Below are 24,295 nucleotides of genomic sequence, written 5' to 3'. Positions count from 1 at the left end.
CACCGCGGCAAGTGATAAACAAGCGCTAATTTCGGATTTAATTCGACGACAATTGCCTCGCGAACAATAACGCGACATGTTACTCAAGCATCTTGCATGAATATTTCCCATATGGCTAAACACTCATTACGAACATTACGGTTTCTATTACTCGCAACAATGTAATATCTCTGACATCAGAACTACGTGAACTAATTAATACGGAAAGGACGGTTTTACTCAAGTTTTATCTAAAAATTTAGCTATAGATGCAGATGTGAAAATAATTTTTGTCGGATCATTAAAATAATTTTAGTAATTTCAAGCATGATTTGAAAATGCAAATTTTGATGTTCTAGCAATCATTTTTGAACATTCTACATAATTATTTTAATGGTCTAACGAAATTATTTTTAAACTTGTAGTTAAAAGATTTCAAATACTTTAGTAAAACCATTCTTCCGTGCACGTGCAGCTCCTTTTCGCAAATTGCATTAATACTCTCGTCCCTCTCTCGCCGTAACGTTATTATTTTCATATATATATATTTCATCAGAGACTTTATTTCGCGCGGCGAAAAATGTTTTTATTTACAAATTCGCAATCGTCAATTTTTCCGTAATATTTTTAACGCCAGATATTTTATACACTGAGTTTTTCCATTTCTCGTCATTTTACAGAAATTGCTGTAGATATTTTGGCTGCGCCCATTCACACGCTTACCTTGCTTAACGTATTGCCCGAGCCTGGGAGCGCTGAAAAGCGGATGAGTGGAGGGCGGGCACATTTGGCCCGGCGGCCACCGTGAATTTCAATTTGCGACTAGCGCACGACAGGAACGACAAGCAGAATTACGAGGACGAAGCGAACCATTACGGGCAATCGGTCTATCATGGACGGCTCTTTGTACAGCCGTGGGCGGAAGTTTACGATGGGACACGCGATTTTCTTGTTCGTTTCGGACGCGCGTGTGCGCGCCGGGCGCTAACGACTTAATGCAAAATAATGGCGCGGCGTGTCGATACGCGCGGTGGTCCTGTCTGCCATATAAGCGACCCTAACCACTGCGTCGTGGCGTGAATAATTCGCAGGGACACGGAGTGTCAAAACGTCGATACGATATCGCGGTATTAGGAGGAACGTAATTGCGCAGAAGTAATTGCGCTGATGATTCTAGTTGTTACCCGAGGGATCGATTGTGTTCCCCCGACGGAATTGATTAACTCGCTTGGGAGGATCGTCTCTTTGCGACAATTCTTGCAAATGACGATAAAATTAAGCACCCAGATGTCTATGACATGGTCTATTCTCCGTTTCTAATTAGAATAGATTAAAATAGAAGTGGTTCGTGATACTGTCTCAACGTTTTCCAACTCTAAAAGTTTTACCGAAAAAGCTTCAAATTAAAATGAGCGGAGATTAATTTGATAAGACTTCATAATTTATTTCACACAACTAAAATAGTTGCAACAATTTCTATCTTATCTGTTCATGCATGCATTAATGTTGCTTTCTCGAATAAACAATAGTATTTCTTAATTTAAGAATCGAGGACATGGAAGTAGAGTCAATTTTATGAATATTTTCAGCAGAGTAAAAAGAAATAAGATGTAAAGGGCATATAAAGTCGATGTAAAAGATTCGTCATTCTTAAATATGATTGAGAATAATACGCATCTATTTTTAATGCTGTCATCCGTTTTTGCACCAATAAATGAACTTTAATCTCGATTCAACTTATTCATCTTTTCTAGTTCGAAAAAGTAGAAAAAGATAAAGAATAAGTTAATTAGAAATTAAATAATTATAAAGTTAATCTACGTTGATGCAAACGAATATAAATAATTTTCATTAATTGAGACACATTTTGGCTGTAATATATTTTTTGTATCACGTGCACCTTATTTGAAAACTCATTCAACATCAAGCTCGTAAACGAGAAATCATTTTTCTCGATACGATAGCTGGCGCGGCTCACTAAACTAAACACGAAACTTTAAAAACTGCGCTCGTAAATATTCATGACACGCGCGAGGTGTAATTACTTGTAATCGCATGTCACATCGCACAAATGGCTATGTCGAGTCGCCATAAGAATTCCGCGTAATGTGTTAACGCGATAGCTACTTCCACGAGTGAAAATAACGAGTGCATAAATACTATTATGTCGCGCGCGAGCGCGTGTTTTGGATAAATAGCTCGTCAATGCATATATTATGATCCGTAAAATTTTAATTTTTATTATTATGAGTCGAGAGACTTCACGAGAAGATTTATTCCATTCGATAACTCGGCAAACGAAGTTCCGTTCGAGAAATGCGGGACAAACTTATATAACTTGACCTAAGTCCGAATTTCACTTTAGACGATCTATTATCCGTTTTAGATTTTAGGATCAAATTTTATTTATAATTTTATATGTACCACACATATTTGGATTCGTATGTGTTTAATACATATATATTTCACATATGTGTGTATTTTCCAATATTTCTCGAACATTTCATGACAATACGTACGACGGTGCGCTACGGATAATTTAATTCACTCACAAAGACTTCCCTCAAGATTCGATAATTTCTGTAATGCATTATTCATAAGAACAGCATGGCCGCTCTTGACAATTTCAAAAAATTGCACATATCTCTGTACACATGATCAAGAAGTTGCGAAAATAAATCTCAAAGTTTACAGAAAAAGTACTTCCTGTGTAAATTCTTGTGTAAATTGTTTTCAACGAAATCCAAACATAGAGAGAGAGAGAGAGAGAATATATATATTACAATACTTTCTAGAGAAACTATATATATACTCGCACTGTTTGTTCTGTATTTTCTTACTCTGACAACGTAGGCACACTAAATCGCAGACTTCGCGCTCCGATAAACTCAGATTATATCTGATTATAGTAGCACGTTGTCAGGTAGATAACATCACTGGCATCATCGAACAGGATGGCTGAGGATGTTGTCTGACCATAAACCCCCTACCGCGCCATTACTCGACGTGTCTCGTCTATATTAGAGCGATGTATTCCGTCCTTCGGATCCGTGGATCCTCTATGTTGGAAAACGCTCAGTTGACCTCGATACCGCGTCATCCGAGTGACCTCCTGATACACGGATGGTGGAGTAATTATCGGCACTCTTAGGTCGGTGACTAACGAACTGTCTATCGTGCAGGCATTACGGAAATCCGTTTTCTCGATCGAATCGCCTTTATCGAACATTTCTCCACTTTGCCATATATGTAATCTTTCTATCGCAACTATCGGCAATCAGTAGGGAATCAGTAGGGGATCGCGATAAAGTGGAAGCACGTAGTTGCCATTCCTTCGCGATATCCGCCGAAGCCAGTGGCGCATTTTCGATTAGGCCCTCCTAGATCCAAGCTTGAAATTGTATTTAAAGATAGTGGCGTAAGATGAGAAGACGTTTCCTTTTTACTGAAATTTTTTTCAGAGGCACAATTTTATTTAATTCCTACAATCGCTACGTAAAGACGATTCATGGACATTCGTCAAGAATTAGGATCGTTTACGGTAAAAGCAAATGAAACTTTTAGTAAATTATCGATTAAAGCTTCCCGTTAATTTATAGCGTCATTTATCACGAGGAAAGGTAAAGCCGACGCGAAATTCGTGCCAACGCTACCCATTATTGTGTACAAAGAAATATTAGGATAGAATGTCTGTTCGAAAGGAGATATACGCGAATACAATAAGTGTATTGATTGGTTTTTCGAAGCTGTGCCTCAATCGGATTATATTCTACAGAAGGAAGCCAACCAGCAATTTTTCGATTGTTGATTGGTTACCTTCTGTAGAATTCAAGATCCAATTTTATCATGTTTCAAAATAAATCGCACATAGCCGCTTTTGGATTTTGTTTTATTTTGTCCGAGCATCCACACTACGCCAATACGCCTGTGTTTCTCTTTAGCAACACCTTCCACAATTGTTTGCTTTTAGTTTGCTCTATACGTGATCATTGCTTCCAGATACAGCAAACATAAGAAAACACGTCTTTTCTACGTTTTCTCTGTGTTAGCTTTCAAATCAAACTTAATATCATTCTGCGCCAGCGCTGTTACGCTCCGCGATGTAGATTTTCACGAACATTATTTATAAATATTTATCAAATAACAAGAATCCAACTTCCAACGACAAGCGAACTTGTAATCAGGATACCAAATTGCATCATCGTGTTGCATACGAAATAGCACGTCTCAATATTTACTGTCTTACCGAAGAGCATTGCATGCGGAAAAGCATATCTCAATATTTGCCGTCTCGAAAGAGTTTCTTATGAAATTTGTTAGCCATCCGTGTGCTCGGAACCAAATTACAGCGAACTTATTGTTGGTAACAACCTCTGAATTGAAAGAGGCTAAATTGCACCGATTTATATCAGCCGGGGCACAATCTTTTTTTAAACGCGAAATGACGCACGCGTAATCACGCAACTATACAATATAACGCGCGCAAATTATAATACTTTAAAATCGAAAATTGATTTATTATTAACATATAATTATTGTTCCTATATAATGCATCTTTTATTACATTTGTATTGTATTTGTACGTATTACTACACATTGTTTCATTGAACAAAACGGAAATTAGCCTTCGACGCAACATTCTTGTCCTCGCAATGATGAATTTGTGCATTATCCGATATCGTTTTTCCGCCTCCTCCACGATGTTACCTCGCTCGATTTCGCCCGAGGCGCGATTCGCGTTGCGCGTTAATCGTACTGGGTACACGATTGCGACGTAAATCGCCCCCATTCGCCTCGTTAATGCAAATCAAAATTGTCCCGGAAATGTCATTACAGAACGCGGCTCGCGGCACGTTATCGCGCGGCGTAATACGTTTTTCATCGCGTCAACGTTAACACACGCGTATATTCGCGCGCAGATTGCGCTCGTTGGCCGCCGTTTAAGAGCCACCCACGGAAATATCCGCGACCGGTTATAAATTACGACGCTTATCACGCCGTCCGTTTACAACATCCCCGTTGTGCTTTCGCGCGAGCCCGCGCGATGCGACGAGGAGTGCATCACCCTCTGTGGGGTGTATATCTTCACTGGCATTAAGGACAAAATATATCATTGGAAAAAATATTTCATTGGAGGAAAAAAGAACTTTATAAAAAAAAGGCAAAAATCCGAAAACACGGAAACAGCTTCTCTCTAAATCTAAACCAGTGGACAATCACTGACATCAGTCCCAAGTATGCCACTGGTAATCAATGAATTTACAGTGAAATACAACTAAAAAAATTAATGAAACGTGGAATACCCTAATCTAGAATTAATTAATAATAAAATTAATTTATATATACACTAAAAGTTATCCGACTAGAAATTAAAATAAGATCCTGACAAGTCTTATTCTAGAAATAGGTTCACATAGTAAACTTCTGATCGGATAATCTAAAGACATGCCTTGTAAAGGTTATTTTGATTGGGACGTTATTATTATACAATCGGTTAACCATAGCACAGCAGCAAGTAAAGTTGAACGAAATAATTTAATCTTAATAAGATTTAATCATATATACCTTGTCGAAAAATATTAATTATAAACACAGACATTTATAGAGTTATGTAAGCAGGTACTGATCGGGACATGTAGTACTCGTATATTGAGCCCATTTCTGTTCAGGACAGGACTATATTAATAGTCCCTGCTTACATAACCCTATGAATGCGTGTGTAATTAATATTTTTCGACAAGGTATATATACCGAGTTCTTATGGTTACCCGATAATAAGGATCTATTCAGAATAGCCTTAACAGAGCACGCTTTAAGATTACCTGGTCATGTCATTATGATACATCGAGCCATTTCTAGTTGGGTAACTTTCTTTTAGTGTACAAATTAATTCAATGTATATGGTATTGGAATTGACGCGCAAATATTGATATTTTATACATCCAGATAGCACAGAGAGTTCAAAAAGAATTCAGTCGTACGTCATCAATTCTGAATTCATTTTCAGATGAAAAAAGAATTCTTTTTCTGAAAAGTTCTGAAAAGAATTCTTTTTGCATCTGAAAATAAACTCAGAATTGATGACGTACGACTGAATTCTTTTTGGTTTCTTTTTCAACTCTTTGTGCGCTATCTGGATAATGCTCAAACTTCCTTTCTTTTTTAGTTGAATTTCACTGATTACCCAGTGCCAAGTATATACCACTAGGTAATCAGTGATTACCCACTGATTTAGAGAATTTACACAAAAGACTTTATTCCGCACGGAATTGTTCAGTCAATTGTAGATGTATTTGTGCAACAGCCTAATAGAGATATTTTCAGCCATGCTAATCGGGAAGATTGACCATTTACTGATGAAACGTTAATCTCTTATCAATCATTAATCTTCGACAAACAATCCCCGCTATCATCGATGTCATTGTATGCTATATTACATTCTATCTGTTTGCATTAAGCTCGATATGCAAACTGTGCGTCGTTACCCTGTGCGGTGTACTCGGCGTGACTGAGCGTGTCAAAAATTTCCACACGACGCGACGTTTATGACAAGCTCGCGTGTTTGCGAGAATCGTGGCTCTCTTTAAGCGCGACGCGTCACGAGAGAAGCGACGGCGATGTCAGATACGCGCCCGAAACTGCCTCGGTACTATAAATCTCGGTAAAATCAACGGACCTCTCTCGAGCTCTCGGCAGTTGTTCGGTATTACGGGGCGCCCCGGGGCTTCGCCTATCCGGGGTGCTCACGTGACAACTTCTTAAACCCGCAGCCACGTACGCGCTCGGCTTTACATCGAATACCGCATGGGCTGTATCTTTCCCATCGCGCGTTTACGAGCGGTGCTTTAACCCTCTTCGTTCTCCACCCCCGCGTGGCCGTCTTCCCGCATCGTCCTTTATATACCGCGAGCTTATGTGCTCCCCGCCCTGAGTTTATCGGTAATTGACCTTTGGGGATAGTGTTTAAAAGGTAGCAGCGGACGAGCTCTTGGCGAGAGAGATTCGTTGCGGTAAAAAAAGAGAAGAGGATTCGCAAAGGATGGTGCGTAAATTCACCCTGCGAAATTGGATATACCTTGAAGAACGCCTGTACGTGTTCAAGAACGCTGGGACAGCTTCTGCAAAATCACGAGGTTCGTAGTAAAATCTACACGCGATGCCTTTTCTTCTATTATAAAACTGTACGAAATCGTGTGCAATCTTTCGTTGTATTTGTTAACTCGAAAAGAATATTATTATATATCAGCTCCAAATTATTTTTATTAATCAAAACAGCTTTTCTAATTAATTAGAATTAGCTCAATTAGCTTTAATAGTTTATTTTCTTTTTTAGAAAGATGTTTTCGTAATTGCTCTTTAACTAGTTTCAAACTCTTAACTTTATTCACCACAAATTTTTAGAGTAGAAAAAAAACACCGTTAACACCGCAAGAGCAAAACATAGATTTTAGTTAAAAATAAAGTAGCATTTTCGATATATTATATCGATCTGATAGAAAGAATTCTTGCAAACTTATTTATTTCATAAAAAATATTACTTAACAATGATTCTAATTGTCTATAATCTACTAGTGACTAGTGATAATTTATTTCGTGGTTTATTATAGCAAACGACAACAATTAAATTATGTATAAACTAGCCAATTCTATTTCAACTCTCACAATATAATTTTTCATTTCAAATATTAAAAAAGCTGGAAAAAATAAGAATTTAAAAAAATAGTTTAAAGTAAACGATAAAATATCTAAATATAAACACGTATTTAGACCATTTCCAAATTTAAAAAAATTAATTGTGCCACTTGAGTTGAATTTAACTGCAATATTTATTATTAAATTGGTTGTGCAGCAGACGGAGAGAAAGAGAGAGATAGCACACGAATAGCCTTATTTGTACGAGCATACTGCTCGATAAGCTTGAAACGATAGCAGTTTCCGACCAAGTGACAGCGAACGTCAGCTGCCACTCGTGCGTGATGCGCCGAAATTAAATCAGCGAACGTTGCATATATCGTGGACGATGTATCGTTTTCTCTTCGTTTCTCTCTTGCTTCCCGTATACCATATATTCTCCCATCTCGAGAACTCTGCACAGGCTTTAAAACGCGAGTTTTTAGTTTAACTAGCCTTTCGGGCTGCATTTTTCAGATACGTAATACGTCGTCGTTTGAGAGTGCCGGGACGTCCCTTTTAAACGCATACATATTCATATATCTTTTTCAATTGCAGAGAGAAAGAGAGACGTCTGCGTCTCTTTATTTTATGACTTTTGCAAAATATTTGCTCACATATTTAATTCGCGTGCACCGTGGCGCGCCTCTTTGAAAATGTATAGTTCCACCCCATTTAATTCGGCTTTGAATTCTTTAATTTGTCGAGAGGAAGTGCTCGCTCGCTCGCTCGCTCGAAAGCGCGCACTCATCGCGGCGAGTGCGGCCGAGCTTTATGTTTTTCGATAACACAGCTCGCGAGAGATACGGTTGTTTAACATGCATGCGCACGTCACGTCGCGCATCTCGGTCGCGCTTAACGCGCGACCGGGGTCCAATCGCGGCTAATTCGCAGCTTCAGCAGCCCACCTCGCCGGGTGAAAACTTTTCTCAAAGTGCACGCGAAGGTCCGATTCGACCGCATCGTTGCGGAGGTAGATGCAAATAGAACATCGCGTGTTGCATTTATTAGCACGGAGCCGTTCGACGGCTAACGAGCTGGAACTCTCGTTTATTTTCCTACCACCCCTCGCGAACCGAGGAGCCCTCGACTCGTAATGGATACTCGCAAGAGTATCGGTCCCATCCCGCTCTTTCTCACCTAACTCGTATCTTTTGTGCCGGGTTGTCTGATTCCCTCGCGCGTTTTTCTTTGATCACTCGCTACTCATTATTATTCGACCCGCGGGAGTGCAATGAAATTATTTTTCCTTATTACATTGTTCTTCTGTCGTTCTTAGTTATCCTGAAACGAATGGCTCAAGTTTAAACAAATTTCTTTGAATAATTGAACGTTTCAAAGTCCACGTAAAAGCCATAATTGAAAAACTTAGTATCAAACAATTTTAGATTAATGTTTTTTTTAAGTGAATATTCAATATTTTGTTACTTCAATACTTAATTAATATATTTCAGAAAGATTTTATCTTGATTAAATCCTTATTAAAAATACAGATCCATCAATATATGTATTAAGAAATGTATTTTTTATAAATTTTATGAATTTTCAGCAGATTTCCTTCATTATGAACAGTCTTCATCTTGCACAGTCAATTGTTCAGTAATAAAAACTCTCTTATTATCAAGTAAAGAATTGGAATAAATACGACAATCCAGAATTTATAAAATGCATATATAAATAATGGAACTTTTTCTTTATGCAACCGAATGAATTTATTTTTAACAGAATTTTTATGTGGAAAAATTGCAATTTTTTCTCACTCTTCATTAAAGAGATATTGACTCTAAATTACTCAATATGGATCTGTCACTAAAGCTTAAATTGATATTCCGAAATATTTTGTATCAACGACGCAGTCGATTGAGGCGAACAGAATAAATTGATGCCGCTTGACAGTGGAAAGAAAATGCAAATGAACGATCGCGTGTAGTCTTTACTGGCGGCGAGTTGTACTCTCTGCGCTTAATAGGCTAAAGTTCTCGCTCATTTTCCGCCCTTACAAGAAATCGTACCGAGTCGTAATAACGTTCGCCCGGGCCACTATCTATCCGGGACCAACCCTACGTCGTGCCGGCTCGCAACCCCTTTTAATCAGCGATCTCGTCGACCCGCCCTCGCTGTTTATACATTCTTCCGCCGAATTCTTACATCAGGAACAAACACGTTTTTTTTTTACATGGAATACGTGCTCGTTATGTTGGCATATCGCCAATCACGAGTGTATATACATAACGCGTTTAGCGTTACCGGCTCTACGGTTGTAGATGCAAGACAGTATATTGTTTCTTTGAGTTTTTCGAAGTAACGCTGGAAAGACTTTCAAATAATCCTCTCACAAAGAAATACTTATTATAAAACAATCTAATATTGATATATATTACTAGAAATATTATATACTAGAAAATAAATTATTGACTATTACTTAATTTTATTATTCTTGATTGAAAACTAAATAACTAGAGAATAAATTATTTACTGTTACTTAATTTTATCACTTTAACTTTATTTGTTCGTCCTTTTTATATTGTTTTACGAATAATGAGTTTTACATTTACTTTATTGAAATCTTAGAAATTATAAAGATGATGTACCATCATTCGTTATACATTTTTCTTGTATATTTTTTACTTTGGTATATTCAAATTTTACATATATAATTTAAAATATAAATTAAGATCAATATTGAAAGATTTTATAATATTTTTTTTTAAAACTTGTTTGCAAATCTTTTCAGCATTACTTTAAAAAACTCAAAAAGACGGTGTACTGTCCTGTATTTCCACAATCAGATTCACAATTAGAAATTTATGACTGAAAGAAATGTTTAAAAAATATTCATAGTAATAAATTTTTGTCACTTTAAGTACAAAAATTCTTATCCTTTTTTCCGTTTGCGATTAAAAAGTATAATAACTTGTACTGCACATCAACGACGCTAGTTCACGGATCATTAATTTTAATCAGATCCATAAATCTTGTTAAGCTCTTAATAAATATGGGATCTAAATGAGTTCACATATAAAACATTCAATAGAATTGAAAGATTTATAAGAAATTGATTTCCATCATGCCACTTCGCATGTTTTATAACTTACCCTCAATTACAGCAGCTTTTTTATTACCTGCTGTCACAGGAGGCAAAGTAAAATCAAATATTTTTATGAGATAATAGAACGTACTAGAGACAGCATTGCCTGAACGATATTAACAAAAAAGACGATATTCAGCTTCCTTCATAAAACCTTTTGACGCACGCTGAATTAAATGCAATTATACCTCCTTGAAAGTAAGTGAAGGAAAACGAAGTTTTTTTTTTTTGTAAACCTTTTGGAAAAATCCGCTACCAGCGAGTGGTAAAGGCAAGCTTGTCGAACGGAAGTCGTTGAGAAGTTTTAGTTGGTCCTGAGCGACGAAATATCCTGGGCGCAATTACCGCATATATAGGTCCACTGCGGTGCGACGCGATGCGGCGCGATGTGAGATGCGCTCTTGAAACGTTTTGCAGGTAAATGCGGTCTCTAAGCGGCCGTGTCGGGAAATACGTTCGACGATGAGCGGGGGATCGGAAATGTGGTACGCGAAAGCACGAAACGCGCGCGTGACAAGAAACTGCGCCACTCTCGCTGCATGTCGTGCATCCTCGCCGCGTGCGAAACCGAGTAGCAGCACCGCAGAAAATTCCTCGATATCGATCGGCGTCAAGCTGAGAGAACGAACGAATGTACGCGTGTTCGTTCCTCCGGATCCTCCGGTGCTGCTTTAATTAAGTTAAATTGCGCCGCATTCCTGAGAAGGTGGCGCAACCGTCCTTACGATCTCGCAGGAATCCTCCGATTTACGCGTCATTTCTTTCACAAAACTCTTCGCGTGTCTTTAGCACTTTCGCGGAAATTCTCGATACGCAAGAATCTCTCCGGGGAAATTACTAAATTTCACAGTTTTCATTCAGACAGCTGAGTAAGAAATATTTTAAACGTTTAGATACATTTTTATGAGAGATACACATCTGAAAATGTTAAGCTTTGATAAAAACTTGAGACTGAAATATCGACAAATTATAAATAAAAATTTTAAGTAAATAAGAAATAAAAAAATGTTTACGAGGAGTAAGAAATGTAAAATTGTCAACTGTGCAAATGGTATTTCGTTATTAGAATTTCGATACTTTTGTAATATATATTATCATAATTATAACAATCGCAATTATTTCGGTAAGTAGGAGATAATGAGGGAAATATTTTAATCTTTAAATGCGATGAACAATTCGTGTCAGAAAGTAATCAACTAGGCACTTTGCCTTTCTATTTTTTATAAAATATTTATAAAATATACAACTGTTGAATTATAAAAGGCGAACAATCCGATGAATTGGAAATCGAATAACGCACATCGTGCACAATAATTGCATTCATTTCGAATGACGGGAAAAAAGCGATGTATGTGAATAATGTACAACAGACGAAAAATAAACGAATTAAAACTGACTGAATGGAAATTCACTCCACAAAATTGGATTATTCTCGAAAATTAGGAATCAATTTTGAATGTCTTGCAATATATTCTGTTCCGTTCGTCGTCTATATTTAATTGTTTGATCCGTATTTCGTGTTACAGATACGATTTGTATAATTAGTAACTCTAATTTCTAATAATTATTGTAATTATTATTTAAATTGATGTTAGTAATTCTTGTGCTGTAATTATTATAATCATTCTTGAAATTCAGTAAGTTGATTGAACCATTTCGCGCGCTCGTTGAAAGAAGTTGAAAACAGAGTGTAGAGGGAAATCCTTCCTTAAAATCAAGAGAAGTGCCAAGAACAAAAGAGGTGCCTATGCGTGCGGATAATCTATGGTATCGATAACAGAGGGTTGGCAAACCCGCAATAAATCCACGACAAGCCGGAGAAGAAAGTCAGCGCGTGAATTGGTACACGCCATGAAACAATCGTTATGATTAGAACGTTTCGTGCGCACGGCCGTTTTACGGCGAGATAGTGTTGAAGGAATCGAATGAATAATCGGGGTAGCAGGACAAAAGAATTTCCGAGCTTGAAATCCTGACACACTCGTTCGTTAACCCCTTTCACCCTCAGTGTTCTTCCGCCACGAAAATACCGCCAATTCCGCACAGACGACGACTCTTTCCTGAAAGAGGAATCTTGTTATCTACACGAAAAGAACGATTTCTGGCGAGGAATGTTTAAAGCGAAAAAAATTTTAACTGACATAAAAAACTTATAGAAAAACATGCTTTATTTCGTATTATACATTTCAATTCGCTCTTCTTATTTTGAGAGAACGCCCTAAATGAAAACTCTAAGAGCTAGTTAGCAGAAATCTCTCATATATCATTCAGATGTTGTGCAAAAACTTTATCGAGTTAGACTGCTTTACCTAGACTCCTCGCGCAAAAAGCATATAACGAATGCTCGGTAATTTTTTTTTTTTTTTATCGGCTACCAAAGTATTCGATCGGATTAAATTAAAGAACTATGGTATAAACTCTGTGGTATACCATTACCCCTATCTCGATAGAATAAAGGAGATTCATTCGAGCGGATTTTACGTCCATTGTTACTGCCGATGAATTGGGAATGGAGCGCGTCATACCGAAGCACGTATTTATATCGTGGATATACCTGTGTTGGCGTGTCGTAAAAAAATGTATAGACAGTGCGCCGGGGCCAATAAAACGTGATTGATACTGTGCGAAGTTCCGAGCGGTCGATGCATATTAAGGTCGACCAACGTGGGTCGCACGCGTCAAACATCGCAGTCGCCTAGTAAGCGCGAAAAAAAAAAAACGTTGCGTTTCATTAAGCGATATAAGCCGGTTACGTCGCGAACGTAGCTCACCGAAAATTTCGCGCGACACACATTTTAACATCGAAATATCGAGGAAGTATCGCTGATCGTGCTGTTTAGCGGTCGTCGGGCGCGCCACCGGTGTTTCCAGCTGTTTTAGATATTACGGTAACTAGCGCTGCGCGCGGCACGGATAATAGGAAATAATTTGATCAACGCCAGCTTTGTCGACTGGCACCAGAATCTCGTTATGGTCCCGTTATCGCGTCGCGCGCGTACAGGTGACAAATGTCAGTAGGTGCATGAATTTTTCGACGAGTGTAAAACAGACGTTGCCGACCGCGTACATTTTCGCAGTGTATTTCTATGGTTTTTATTTTTGCACAGTTCTTGAATAAAATATCTCCTCAATTACATGTAGGGGACGTCAGAAGACTTTTATCGCGAGCGAAAAAAAAAAAAAAAAAAAAAATATCGAGCTGTAATTTTCGAACGAGATTGAACGCGACACGGTTCATTATCGCGCTCGTTGTCACGGTAATCATCCATCTCGACGTAAAGTTTATCGCGCGAGCGAAGAAAACGGCTATTTAAATATAATAAACGGCAATATCGGTGAGCTCTCCCTCTCTTTCAGGGCTTCTTATACCGTAGGAAATTGCCCGGTCGTGTGGAAAATGGTGCGTAAAATCTACGGAATGTTGATACGAATCGATTAGTGACGGTGCAATAAGCTCGGTCCGCGCGCGCGTCAAGCGGAATGGAAAAAGCTGGCGTGGAAGAAGGCGCGTGCACTGCGCCGGGCGATCGTTATCGCGGATCGTTATCATACATTGGCCTATGAAAAAAGAGAGAGAGAGAGAGAGAGAGAGAGAGAAAACGCATTAGCATTCGCGGAATCATGTCGACGCATTAAGGAATAAATGTCCTCCCTCGCTCTCTCGCGCGGCGGTCGTCTTAATTTGAGGGCCGCGGAAGATTTATTTCCTAGCCCTAGCCTCACCTCTTCTTTCTCTTATCCACACGGCTCTCCGGGACTCACTTTGCAGTGCCTTCTCGGTCGTAATGCACTATTGTTCGATATATATTCAGCGATGCATATTCATGGGCGCAGAAATACCACAACCCCGCGCACCATTAACACTTTTGCGGCTGCGGTCTACGCGCCACTTCGGAACGAATCGTGCATTTGTTCTGCGATCCGCCGCGCGAATTTCTCTTTGATGCGTTTCATTTGGCGATCGTTATTAACACAGCGCGGCGGAGTCCTCTGTTTTTATACGTCTGGCGTGGTTATTATATTGGTAATCGGTTTAAGCGGGGGAGAGAATTCACATTGAATTATTTACGGTAGCGGAACAGAATTCATAAAGTACAATGCAAACATCCCCCGGGAGGGAGTGAAAAGAAGACAATACTCGGAATACGAACCCAATTAGAGATCAATTATTATTATCATCGACAATGATATTATGCTGTAATGAGCTGGGGAGACTGGGAGAGGGTCTCCAGGTTCTCTCGGCGCCCTTGATCGAACGACCGGCGTCACTTTCAAACTCGAACACGTAGTACGCGGCTAGCGCCGCGCGATTCTTTCCCTCGGCGAATTTATTCCGCGAACGTGGCTGGCATAGCGACAGTTGTATGCTCGAGATTTATGTGAACAGGCACACATCGACGTATACGCGTGTGCGCACGCGCACAGTCATATCCGTACGTACGTAGACGTGCGCTTTTGCGAAACGCACATCAACGCATTCAACTATGTGTGTGCCGACGATAATTAATGGTCACTTTTAAGGCGTTATAAAACGCGTCAAATAGTCGACGAGACTTTTCGCCGTGATTTACGACACGCGAAACGAGTCTCCCGAGATGATAGCTCTTAACGCTTTCCGTGTGACCGGATGTGCAACGTTATCCCTCGCGAGCTGTTCTCACCGACGGATATGGCCGGCCCCTTGGCCAGCTCAAGATTGCAAAAACGATTCAGAGTTTGGGAACAAAAAGCAAAATTCACGATCTCTTATTTCTTTCGATATCGAACCAAGCGATGCAATCTTACTCTGCAATAAATAATCGATTGTAAATTACTTCTTTATGTCAACAGATGGATTTGACTGCCGTGGTACTACAATTGAAAAGGAAACAATATCTGTTACCAAAACAAATCAACATTGTACCAGAGTTTTAAGAAAACATATCGATGAGATTCGAAAGATGAATTCTGTTTATTTGTCGAATCTAAATGTGATCAATTTTTATAATATATTTTAAATTTATTTGGAGAGTTATTGAAAGATAAATTATTAATTAAAATAATAATTGAATATTACCTAAATTAAATTTGCGAAAATGCAGAAATGATTTCCTGTTTATAAATGATGAAATGCATATTAAAGGTAATCTTAATTCATTATTGATATTTCATAAAAATGTATATTTATGGTATATTCCCGTAGTTTATTGATAAACATTTGCGATAACAATAACATTTCAATTTTACGAAGATAGTGCGCTATCAATCAATATTCCTTAAACGGTTATGCATCAAAGCGTTTGTCCCATCAATATTCTACATAGAAAGTTCTGAAACGCTGACCTTAATTTAAATAGTAGAGTCTTTAATCAAGTTGCGGTCGATTTTTCATTAACTAAAATGTCGTAGCGCTACTAGTCTCAAGTTACAAAGAATTAAAAATGCAAGATTTTCCGCGAACTCTCTAACGAAGAGTGCAAGTAAAAAAAAAAACTTTATTATCCAGCATTAACGTCAAAGGTTGCGACGCGTCCCGGCATCGTATTGAGCTTTATGAAAAGAAGACGACATTTGACGGCTTCCCCTTAGTGTAGCGAAATATCGTGTAACGCTGAAAACGACTAGACTGTGTGGGTGTGTACGTGTATGTGAATGCGTATTCAACCATTCCGATATTTTCAGGTACTCCGACGAGTTACGCTTATCACTTATAAGTCCGTACGCGTCGCTTCTTCGCGGATTTGTGCAGCGTTGCATCGATATACGTGAGAACGCATACAGGAGAAACGAAAACTTGCATGACAGCGACACATCTCGACTGTTAAAAGTTGCATACGAAAACGGACAATATTGGCAGCGAGGTGCTATGGTATGGACGTAGATAGAGGCAAATAAGATTTACGTCGCATTCCATCTATCATCGCGCGCAGCTTTCTCATCGCGTTGTCTGTCTCTCCTTCTCTCCCCCCCTTTCTCTCTCTCTCTCTCTCTCTCTCTCTTGTTCTTTCTTTCTCGCTATTTCTGCATCAAATATTAATGAGATTGAAAGTGTCGTGTATCCATCGTTAATCTGAAACTCAAATTAATCACAAGAATCGGGTTTCCATCTCGAGAATCTTCGTCGGTGCGAATGTTGATATAATGCAGAATAATATAATAATTCGAAAAATGTTCTTCAGTTTCTCGACACTACTTCGTTGCGTGAGATGAAATAATCTCTAAATGTCTCACTAGAAACAAAAGCGACGTCTGTTACTCTGACAAGCGCAAACGGATTACCGTGAGAACGTTGCGTTCGCAAGTGATAAGTATCGTTCGTAAAAGACTTACTGAAGAGACAATACAATGGTACTGCAGTATAGAAATCTAAATTGACCGTAGACTCATCACATAATAATGCCTGTAAAAATGGATTTCAATTCCAAAGAAATTAAATTTTTAATTTAAAGTTAATTTAATTAATTTTAAATCTCTTCATCTTTTGATTAACACTTTAATCTTTAACGAGATTATATAAAGTCTTCACAAAGATTAAAATATGTTACAGTAAATTTATTTCACGAAACTTGACAATGGACGTTTATTAAGTGTAGCCTACGCTTTCTATTCCGTAGAAATTAGATCATATATTTATCTAATTGCTTTTATAAACTAGGATAATATGTTGAAAATAAAAAGAATAAAATAAAATTCTAATTATTCTTTTTAATAATTTCTATTTCTTTTGTACGTTAGGTTATCAGTTTTATAGAATGGAATCTCGCAAAATTCTTTTAATTCCATTTATATGGTAGTTTCCACAGAACCTGCAGGCACGTCAACCTGCCACCACATGAGTCTCTTGATGATGACAAAAGCGATGCCTGTGAAACACTATAGCATAGTCATCCTTCCTCAAAAAGCAAGTGTTGAATTTGAGCTGCACTCTTCTCTTCTGAGTTTATATACTTGCAGCAGTATTCTATATATAAGCATACATATGCAATATATATATATATAATAGTATATTATACAAGATGTTTTAAACTCGATGCACCAATGATAATGACAGATTCTTAAAATCATTTTGATACGAAAATTCTAATACCATAATGTCCAGGATAAATATTTTCTTCTAACAAAATAAATATCAATAATAGAAATATCAGTAATTTTATCTTTGCTTACATAACATTTATATCGATATTAACAAGAGGTTTATCTTCGCTTACATAATATTTATATCGATATTAATAAGAAGTAAATTATTAGCTTTTACTTTTAGCACTTTGCGTTGTATCAGATTTGAACGCTCAAATTTTAGACGGTATAATTTGTTATATAGTTTTAAATGATTGTGATTAAAATATTATTATAGTCTCGAGATTTTTTTGAGGGATTAGAATTTTCATCTCAAAATGACTTCAAGAATCTACCATTAGCAGATGCATCGAGTCTGAAACACCCTGTATATAATATATTATATAAATATATATATTTAACATCTATGTACATAATTATATACATACATATATATATATATATAATATATATATTACAATATATATTTATATATAATATTTCAGCGCTTAATCATTCATTTTCTATTTGCAGTTATATTGAAGTGAATTATGAAGTCAGAAAGCGAGGAATCGTATTCTTTTGTGCATTATATATATCGCTATAAATTAATCTTTTTATACGCCACCATATACACACACTTAATAGCTATATATAAATCCTATAAGTAAAAGATTCAAAAAACATTCCCTCTTTTCTATTTTGTGTTAGTAAACGAGCATATAATTTAATGCGCCCTATATTCCCAGCAAATATAAACCTTGCGATAAAATTTATGACTATTTATTAATTTACAAATTAAAAGTAGAGATTGGTATATTTTATCAATGCTATATAAGCGAAAAGATCTCATTTATTTCAAAATAGTATAAAAAAAGTTTTCGTAACTTTTCGTTTTTGATATCATAATTTAATACAACTGCAGTGAAGAAAATAAAAACTTTAAATTATTGAAGAATATTATTTGCGATCACTGCAGCAGTAAGTGCTTCAATTTATTTCGACCCGTCGAAACAATGGCATCATAGCGTTTTATTTCTATTGCTATTTCGTACAACGTTTCCTGACAATTAAGATATCGATAAGTGTCACTAATATAATACAGGATATCATTTTTACGAACCCTTGAACGGTGGCTGGATCTCTCACACACATACACCCGCGCGCGCGCGCGCGCCCCACACACACACACACACACACACACACACACCATGAAACTCGATATTCGTTTGTTTTCAAAGATTAATTCGTACATTCTCTTTACATTGCAAGGATATAAAAAATTAAAAACTGCTTTTTCCAACTGTTGTTTTATCAACTGATTGTAAGTGTAGTAACTGCCTATTTCCAGTGAATAATTTTATTCAATTGCTTAAATAAATAATCTTTATAAATAAAAATCTATAAAAAAAATAGTAGAATAAATATAGTAGAATAGTAGAATAATATAGTAATATTCTAAATATAGTAGAATAGTATAGATTTATATAGTAAATAATAATATATATTTAAGTACTTAATACATTCTAGTATTAAAAATATTGTGTTTTTAGTTTTATTCTAACAAGAATATCTTATTAACTGAATGTCTTATTAACTCATAATTTAAATTGCAAAAGAGATTGACAAAAATGATCGTAAAATTATATGTCGATCGAAAACTTTTTGCTGCTATTATCCCTTCGTGTATATTTATACACGAAGCAATTTTTATCCAATTATTATCCAATAGAATACAGATCAAAAACGATTTCCGAAAGGTATACCTTTCGAGGGTTGATACGATATTACTGCAAACAGCCGAGTCAGCCTATTATGTTTCGTTATGGAATTTTTCTTTTGAGAAACTTGTTCGGTAATATGTACCCGATGGCTGTATCGCCGTGCTTGCACATCCGTACGAACATCACAACTATTTTTAACAAGTTTCGCACTAATGCAAAAACTTGCGAAATATAACGTCTAATAAGCTCCACTACATCGTAGCAAAAAAAAAAACCGACTAAACCGCGTAATTTTCATGCTGGTATTTCTATGAGTTTCTTCAAAATTGCATAAAAGGATATTAAAATGATAAAACAACGAAACGAACTAAAATAAAAATACAAGAAAAACAAAAATACGCTCCGAGTATCGTTTGTTTACAACGTTAGCTAACAACAGTTTGCAAACTTTTTCGTCTTCACTTGCATTTCTATGGAATACAATGCGAAAAACGTCACCGGTGGAGCGGCGAATGTGCTAAGTTTATAGAACTTTCAACTACTACTTGCGGTACAATTTCTATTCTGTAATCCTTAGACGAATAATTGTTTCATCTAATTCGATATGTGTGTCAAGTCATTGTCACGTCGGAACCGGAAAGAGGTCACCATACAATATGGTACAGCAGGCTGAGCACTGTTCGGATGGGGAAAGATGTGGCTGACGGAAACGTCGATTAACCGTACAAAGCTGGAGCGAGGCGCTTATTCGCGAATTCGGCGGAGCGCACGTCATGGAGGCTCTGGCAGATGCAGCCGCAACGCGCGCACATTAGAGGTTGTAACGAGATGAAAGCGAGGCTAACACACGTCTGGTACATCGGTCGATGTTCAAGAGTTTACCGCATCTCTATACCTCTCAGCCCTCGTCCCCTTCCTTCCTCGTCGGAGCGTAAAATTTATGGCGTGTAATATCATTACGCCGCAAATCGGTCCGCGATTCCATTCGCGCCGCGAGATTCGCATAGGAGCTGAAATGTATGATCGGCTCGAAGAAAAAGCGTAATATTCGCGCGTGCCACGCCAGAATTCGCGTGTTAGAATAAAATTATCCGGCCGCAACGTGTACGTGGCACGGTATATATATATATATATATATGTATATATATATATATATATATGTATATTAGCTGAGCATAATATATCGGGTATCCCGCCGTGTAATGTATCGGATAACTGTCAGATGGATATAGCGAAAGTTTCGCCTCTCCGCTTAAGACGCGCTTAAGCGATTTTGCGTTTCTCGAGGATAACGCAGATGTTAGTTTTGCATTCGCGAGCGCGGTGCAGCCGCGAAAGCGCGTGATGCATTTCGCATTAATGTATTCCTTGTGCATCCCCGACTGCCGCCACGTGGGTTTAACGCGGATTCGTAATAATTTATCTTCCGTTAGGACGTTTTAAAGTAAAGTTTAAGTTCTTTACAGGGCAACGGAGGACCGATTGTTACGTTTAACGATAACGCGCCGCGCAAACAGACAGTTCCTACCAGGAACAATTCAACCGCGCTCAAGACAACAGAAATTGCAATTTCCCAGATCAAAGCCGCGCCTGGTTGCCAATTAGACGACTCAATCAACTTCCGTGTTCTCCAGCTTTGGGAAAATCACATTCGCAAGATACGGCGGGCGCCGATTACGTAATATATTACAGCTGAATATTACACGAATATTATAGCTGAATATTATAGCTGATGAAAAAGACAAGAACCATAGAATCTTATTAAATAATCTTGCGCATTGCGTTTAACTGTACTTTTGTTAAAAAATTACTGTGTAATTTTATTTGAAATTTCGAATTTTCATACATCACTGCTCCAGTATTCGTACGACAAATTCTCATATTTCTGTCGGCCATTTCAATAAATAAACGTAATTTGAAAAAGACTTATAATTCCATTTGTGAAAAATAAAATTCTGAAGTTAGTTCTTCCACGAAATTCTGATTTCACTGAGCGCCAGTGTAAATTGGATGCAGCGTTTAAGGAAAGTAATGAATTAGGAGTAGAGAAGCTTGAACTCAATTATAACGGATGTCAATTTAACATTTCACGACATTGAAAGTCAGAAAATCAATGAATTTACATTTCGGCGAAGCAAAATAAAGAAATTTCTTTGCGAGCTTTCTCAAAATTAATTAATCAACAAATTTATTACTTTTTGCATCTGTGAGCACTAAAAAATGCATTCGTTTTAAATATTGAATATTGAGAAAGAAGACATGAACGATATTTATGATTTATTTATCAAATAGAAGAAAAAAATCCATTAGATATATTTTATATTGTTTATTATTAAACGAAAAAGAGCCATTGCGATAAAATAATATTTCAATCTTTTCGTTAAACAAATTCTTAAATTTTCTAATTCACTATAAACTGCAAGATGACATACTCGCAGAAAAAGAAGAGGTAGAAATGTTTTGAGATAATGTACGTTAAATTTGTATGCTAAATATTTACATGAATAAAGAATTTGTATGTACAGAAAAAAATCAGAAAAAAAGAGAATAAAAGAAGAAAAGTTTAAAAAAGTCGAATGTTTATACACTATTTGTATACAAAGCTACTTAATGTTATTTTTTTATCGTGAGATATGTTTTTTATTTTTACATTAGACTGGACTAGAATTCTTTTTCTCACTTTCGCCAAATATAAAATATATTGTTTCAAATTCCAAAATGATTTTGCGATGAGCAGTTCAAAACCCGGTAAATTATTACAATCGATGCCAAGCCGTCCAAAATGTGATTGAGAAATATACTTCATAATATCAGCTAAATGTCAAATTCACACATTAATTCTCTTCTCTTAAACGACTAAAATATGCGAAATTCACTTCCAAATGTACAATTTATTATTGTACTAACATTCCAAAATATTTGGTTTGCTATTTTATAAGTTATTCGTCTAAAATAATTAAAGAAGTAATATTTCCATTTGAAATATTTCTTTTGCCGAAATTCGAAATATCATCTTCCAGCAATTTGCTGATAGATGATATTCTGAATTTCGATCCGAGTATCTCGATGTCGAAGAGATTATTGCAGATATATATCAATATCCCTCGGAATTCTTCGAGACTTTCCAACGAATAAGGTGTTGAGAACGTTTTCAACTGATAAAATTACCCATCCCTTTCCGTCGGCAAACGCGAAGGAGTTTCCAACTTGAGCAATTATACACAGACTCTTATGTGGGCTCGAACGACAGGACTCATTCCGCTTTACGCCTTTTGAACCGACGCGTTTACCGAAGTAATAAAGACCTCGCCGTACGACTGCGGACGAAAGGCAATCAGCACTTACGTGTTCGTGTGATTCCGCGAGAATGGATGTCGGGTACCGGGAGCCTCTCACTCGTGACTGGTCATACCGAAGAACACACGTACACACTTGGTACACCTACACACACCTTTTTCCTTCCTTTTTCTACCGATCGCGCGAGCGGATTTACGATCGCAGCTTATAAATCACAGAGCGGTTCCAACCGGCGCGGTTTATATATCGTTCCCCAGAAGATAGAGTCTTCAACGTTTCTTCCCCACTCGAATCATTCTTCGCCGCCGGCGAACAATCCCTAACTCGTCCGTGTTCTTCCTCTTCCGCTCCCGATGGCACCGTAAAGTCCTTTCCGCACTCGCGATAAGATAAATCGTATATTTATTCCTGAGCACCGATTTCCTTATTCGTTTCGTGAATTTGCAACGCGGTTGTAGCACGTTATATCCGCAATATGCATCGACGACAGACGGAGAAAAAGAGAAAAGGAGTGACAGCGACGAAAATTGCCGCGCTCCGCGTCGCGCCGCGTCGCTTCGCGACGCTTCCTCCCTTCAGCGAAAACACCCCCTCACTTTTGCAAGGTGAACGATCGACGAACCGTGTGCGGTTCGCAACCCGGCACGAGTCGAACTCGCTACCTCCTCGGGACGGTGTTCCGGTGGGGTTGACGCCGCCGCCGCCGCCGCCGCCGCCGCCGCCGCCGCCGCCGATACCGGCGCTGCTTGCTGGGGGTCGCGAGGGTGGCTCCAGCTTCGCGACTGCGCCCTCTCTGCTCTCTTCAACCCATTACGTACCTTGCACACGCGTGACCGTGAGACAACACGCTCTTTACGCGTACGTATCGCATACGTGTGGGAAGAGAGGCTGGTGTCTCTTTTTCTCTCTCTCTGTCTCTCCCTCCTCTCTCTCTCTCTCTCCCTCTCCCCCCCCCTCTCTTTCTCTCTCTGTTTCTCTTTTCTCCTGCCAATCCTTCTCTCTTCTGCTTTCTCGCACCGCGTACACCCCTGAGACCCCTGCCGTCTATCTACAGCCCCGGACCGAGTCTCTCGCCACCGCAACACGTAGCCTCGTAGTGGCTTTCTCTACCATCGTCTCCCTCTCCCTCCTCCTCATCCTGCCTCGATTGTGCTATAACTCGCGATACATTGCCGTATCACTTTATGTCTGGCATAACGTTTTATTAACCAGAAATCAAGTGCGCTTCCTTCGATCCCCTCAGCCGAGAGTCCCTCCATGTTCTTCCATGTATTTTCCTATGTCTTCTGTACTGGTTTCTATTTATTCACGCTCTTGTCTGACGGACATGCTATTTCTTTGGCACTCAACTGCTGCTAATGTCATGCCGGTTCCACATATGGTGAATATGATTGTTGCTTAGAACATTTCTATTAACTGTCATGCCCGTTGCTTTCAGCCTGATGTCCTCGATCGTGTATATGTGTGTATGTATATATATTCTTGTCGTTCTTTTATT

The 24,295-nt window shown here is 38.0% G+C and overlaps 1 protein-coding gene across 1 annotated transcript in view; it reads right to left on the bottom strand.

Annotated features, from left to right (window-relative positions):
- The window catches only part of LOC105153448 (cyclic GMP-AMP phosphodiesterase SMPDL3A), a 45,532-nt gene extending 22,010 nt beyond the window's left edge, over window positions 1-23,522 (bottom strand). The window contains exon 1 of the mRNA XM_011068299.2: window positions 22,846-23,522. The gene's annotated coding sequence lies outside the window, so the exon portion shown is untranslated. The remainder of the gene's footprint in view (window positions 1-22,845) is intronic.
- Between the last annotated feature and the right edge of the window lie 773 nt (window positions 23,523-24,295).

This window comes from Acromyrmex echinatior, chromosome 9 (genome assembly GCF_024713525.1).
Source record: "Acromyrmex echinatior isolate Ae372 chromosome 9, ASM2471352v2, whole genome shotgun sequence".
Taxonomy (NCBI): Eukaryota; Metazoa; Arthropoda; class Insecta; order Hymenoptera; family Formicidae; genus Acromyrmex; species Acromyrmex echinatior.
This window is presented reverse-complemented; position numbering and strand designations above follow the sequence as displayed.